Here is a 5,014-nt window from a genome sequence, read left to right as displayed (position 1 = left end):
TAAGATGATTTGAATATTTGATGTGTTTGTGCTATCTGAAGGGAGTTATAAGGGGCCAGAATCCTATGTGATTCCGTCGTCTGGGTCAGGGAATTCTGAAATCTGAAATGAGCTCTGAAATCTGAAAATGTTCTGGAACCTCTAATATCTGTTCTGTTCTGGTGCTATAAGCACAACGGGAGACATAAGGGGCCAGAATCCGTCGAGATTCTGTCTGTGTCAGGGAAGGGAGGCATAAGGGGCCAGAATCCGTCGAGATTCTGTTTGTGTCAGGGACATCTGAAATTTGAATCTGCTCTGTGAATTATTTGATTTCTGATTTCTGTACGATTTTGATTATTCTGTACGATTCTGTCTGATCTGTGATTTGAAAGCTTTATGATATCTGTTCTGAACTCCGATTCGACATGACTTCAGTTTTTCGTATCCGTTGTTTGATTTCTGATTGAGCTGTTATATGTTCTGTATGTTGTACGATTTATGTACAATTGTTCGAATTCTGTACGGATACTTTTATGATGTATTTTCTTATGTGGATTTATGAGGATTTTGATTGGTGAGTGATGTCTTACTAAGCTGTTAGCTCATCCTTGTTTTCTGCATGGTTTTCAGGTTCTGGGAAAGGGAAGGAAGTCGTGGATTAGCAGTTCAGAGTCTAATCTGTGATTAGGTACGTGATACTTTTGATTTTTGTATAGTCATGATTTTTCTGTTCTGTTCTGTTCTTTCTGTCCGTAAGCCATGTACTGTATCTGTATATGATTATATTGAGGAAAGAAAAGATAGATGAATTTTTTTGTGTTTGGATGTTTATAGTAGCTCTGTGTCTTTCTGACTATGTAATATTTGGAAGAAAGTTCTGAAGCAAATTCCAAAGCCAGATCCTGGATTTCAAGTTTAAGTTCCGTCGCGACCCGATGCGAGCGGATTCATCCCGGTCGGGTTGTATAATTATATCCACCCTTCTTCCTCCTTCGATCTTCCATGGAAATTTCAGGCACGCTATGGACTGCAAGCTCTCATATTGTAACTGCTGTGATTGGTTCTGGTGTGCTATCTCTGGCATGGGCAATAGCACAGCTAGGCTGGATTGCTGGACCTATCGCCCTCATCATCTTCTCAATGATCACCCTCTTCACCTCCACCCTTCTCAGCGACTGCTACCGCAACCCCATCTCTGGCAAACGAAACTACAATTACAGTAGCGCTGTAAAATCAAATCTTGGTACAAAATATATCACCACTTCATTGGGAATCTCAACTCTTCTTCATAGCTTAACACAGTAATGCAGGCACAATTCAAATATGGATATGTGGGTTCTGCCAATACGTCAATCTTTGCGGCACTGCCGTTGGCTACACTATCACTGCATCCATAAGTGCTGCGTAAGCTCTCACTTCACTATACAAAAAATTAAAGAAAAGTGATTTACGTACATCGGTACATGCCACTTTATTACATATATATTACATATTTAACACTCAAAAGTTAAATATTACATTATTATCATGCAAATGCTAATTTTACAACAGAAATGCCACTCCGTCTCTTCCTTCCGCATTCTAGCCATCGCCCACGTCTTCGCCGATGGCCGCCGTTGGCCTTCGATATCCTCGCCGATCGCCTTCGCGCCCAATCGGAAACTGACGAAATCGTTGTCCCTAGGGATAGATTCCAGTTTTGTGGAAAAGGCTTTGGATGAGAAGATTTTGAAAGAAGCAGCCTGAGAGGTTTATGGAGGGAGGAGTAGCAGAAAAAAATGTATGTAATTGGAAGAAGAGAGATCAATTGGCTCCTTTACACTTATTTCTCCAAAGACCGAAGTATTTCCACCAATTGCGGCATTTAAACAATCACCATGAGTGTTACGAAAGGGATTTTGATCAACACCGCCATTTAGGACATTATCGTCCACACCTGCAGCAGAATCCATCCTAATACCACTATCTGAAGTTTCTTTGTACACCTCCATTTCACAGTTTCCACTTACAGCTCCGGCAATTTGAGTATATGATTCACATACCTCCATGAACTGATTATCCATCACAATCGGATCTGATCGTGAAGCTCTAGTTTTCACCATAGAATTCTCGACCTTCATGGAAAAAGACTAATCAATAAACGTTAGATTGTGCATGATCTTCACATCGCAGTTAGGAAGAGGCGGAAAATTGTTGGAATGGGGAAGGAAGAGACGGAGTGAAACGGAGTGGTATTTATGTTGTAAAATTAGCATTTGGTTGGTAGGAATGTAATATTTAAATTTTGGATGTTAAATATATAATATAGAGGTAATAAATTGACATATATGTAAATCCCCTAAAAAAAGAGAGAGATTGATGATCTAACAAAAGAGTGAAATGGAATATTTGCAGGGCTGTTGCCAAGTCTCACTGTTTCCATAAGAAAGGTCATGAACCTGATTGTGGAGTATCATATACAATTTACATGATAATCTTTGGAGCAAGCCAAATTCTGCTCTCCCAGTTCCCTGACCTCCAAAACATCTCATGGCTTTCTGTCCTTGCAGCCATTATGTCCTTCTCATATTCGACAATTGGGGTCGTCCTCGCCATAGCACAAATAGTCTCTGGTGAGCATCTTAGTTCAGCAGCAACCATATCATACAATTGATGCATCTAAATCTGGCTCAAAATTGCATCTTTACTTGCGCAGGGAACACTGGAAAAACAACAATTACTGGAACAATTGTTGGTGTTGATGTCACTCAAACAGAGAAAGTGTGGAATGTCTTCCAGGCGCTTGGAAATATCGCATTTGCATGCTCTTTTTCCATGGTGCTGATCGAAATACTGGTATGGCTTCCAATTAGGAAAACAGCTTATATATGCATGAAGGAATGTTGTCATGAATCATCAGCTATACTGTTTATTTAGGACACTCTGAAATCTCCTCCGGCAGAGAATAAAGTGATGAAGAAGGCGAGCATCATTAGTGTGTCGATAACAACCGTGTTCTACATGCTCTGCGGCTGTCTGGGCTATTCAGCCTTTGGCAACTCGGCTCCAGGGAACATGCTCACTGGGTTTGGGTTCTATGAGCCTTTCTGGTTAATAGACATTGCCAACATCTGTATAGTGATTCATCTACTTGGTGCATACCAGGTTTGTCGTTTGCAATAAGAGCTCCCATGTTTGAGAGATTATTCTGTGCGGACATCGGACATAGCTTACCATTCAGAGACGAATCAGATGCAGCCACGTCATCTAGTACCGAGCAGTATCGAGTTGCGGTACTGAGTAGGGGGTGACGTGGCACATGTTCATTAGGCTCTGGACGGCGTTCGGCTAGGGGTGTCAATATTGGACCCGACCCGAGATAACTCGACCCGATCCGAAAAATTTTGAGTTTGATTGATTCGAATCCAAAGCGGGTCGGGTTCGGGTCTGGAAAACCGACCCGTTTGCAAAACCTGGTCGTGTTCGGGTTGATTCGGAAACCCTTCTGCCCGCTTTGACCGACTCTACCCGAGTCTGACCGTCTGCCCCAGCTGCCCCGCTTATCCCGCCTTCCCACGGCCCTGCTACCCCGCTTGCCCCGCGGTCCACCTGCGCTCCTGCCCTGCCTGCCTGTGTCGCGTCGCGTCGCATCTAGCCATCGAGTCGCGTCCGCATATCGCTTGTTGTCGTGTCCCCGGCACCGCTGTCGTTGCCCCGGCTGTCGCGTCGCGTGCGGGAAATCGGAATAATCGAACCCAAAGCGGGTCGGGTTCGGATCCGGAAAATCGACCCGTTAGCAAAAACAGGTCGGGTTGACCCGAATCCAAATAGTGTCGGGTCAGTTCCGGATTACCCCCGAACCCGACCCATGATCTAAAATTGACACCCCTACATTCGGCATCCGCACAGAATAAATGCGCCCCATGTTTCTATCTAAATATGAGCTGAAACTTCAGACGATCTAAACAGGTATTCTGCCAACCTGTATTTGCCGTCATGGAAAAGACAGTCATCAAAAAGTGGCAAAACATAAAGATATTGAGCAGTGAGATGACTCTAACAAACGCAACATCCTTTCCTGTCACACTCAATATAACAAGGCTGATCTGGAGAACTGTATTTTGTTGTGATAATCACAAGTTTGGCCATCATAATGCCGTTCTTCATCGACGTAATGGGATTCCTGGGAGCCTTTGCCTTCTGGCCCCTTACAGTATATTTCCCCATCAAAATGTACATAAGTCAGAAGAAAATAGCAGGGAGTAGCCGCAAGGGGATAATGCTGCGACTTTTGAGTCTCCTCTCTTTGCTTGTTTCAATGGCAGCTGCTATTGGTTCCATTCAGGGAGTCGTTGTATCGCTTGGTAGATACAAGCCATTTCACACAATGTCGTGAGCAAACTTAGCCTTCTTGGGGACGGATTTCTTGCTGCTTCTTAAAGCAGCTTTTTAATTCAATTATTTAAATTTTTATACTAAAAAATTGTTTTAAGAAGCAACAAGAAAGCCGTCCCAAACGAAATCATAGCCAGTACATTCCATGTTATTTATTGGAAGGCCATTTTGAATATCTGTTTTAGAGAGGTTATTCAATCATGTCGCCATGTTCTTGGTTCATTGTGGCTTTTTTTATGTTGAGTGAGGTCGAAGTTAAATGAAGCTCATGGTTCTTAAAAAATATAAATTTTTAATTTTTTCATTGATGATTGATTCTAGCTGTGGAGTCATCAACCTCATCTTCTTTGCAGAGAGCGTCAACAAAGTTACTATTTTTTTAGCTTAGAGGAAATGAATGTGCGAACTAAGGCTTCGTTTGAGACGGCTTTCTTGCTATTTCTTAAAGCAATTTTTTAGTATAAAAATTAAATTTTTTGTATTAAAAAATTGCTTTAAAAAACATTAAGAAAGTTGTCCAAACGAACCCTACATAGATATAAATAACAAAAAAATAACATGAGCATTAGCATAAGCTTAAAAATAACAGATATACCTTCAGAAGCTGGAAACTGTTTTTGTGAAGTAAAATCAAGGTGTAACACGTGCAATATGACAA

At 41.9% G+C, this 5,014-nt stretch overlaps 1 pseudogene; it reads left to right on the top strand.

The window, feature by feature from the left end:
* The first annotated feature begins 949 nt into the window (after window positions 1-949).
* On the top strand, window positions 950-4,639 carry LOC110105988 (annotated as a pseudogene).
* The last annotated feature ends 375 nt before the right edge of the window (window positions 4,640-5,014 follow it).

This window comes from Dendrobium catenatum, unplaced genomic scaffold (genome assembly GCF_001605985.2).
Source record: "Dendrobium catenatum unplaced genomic scaffold, ASM160598v2 fragScaff_scaffold_9, whole genome shotgun sequence".
NCBI lineage: Eukaryota > Viridiplantae > Streptophyta > Magnoliopsida > Asparagales > Orchidaceae > Dendrobium > Dendrobium catenatum.
The sequence above is the reverse complement of the archived record's forward strand: the minus strand, read 5'-3'. Positions and strand labels throughout refer to the sequence as shown.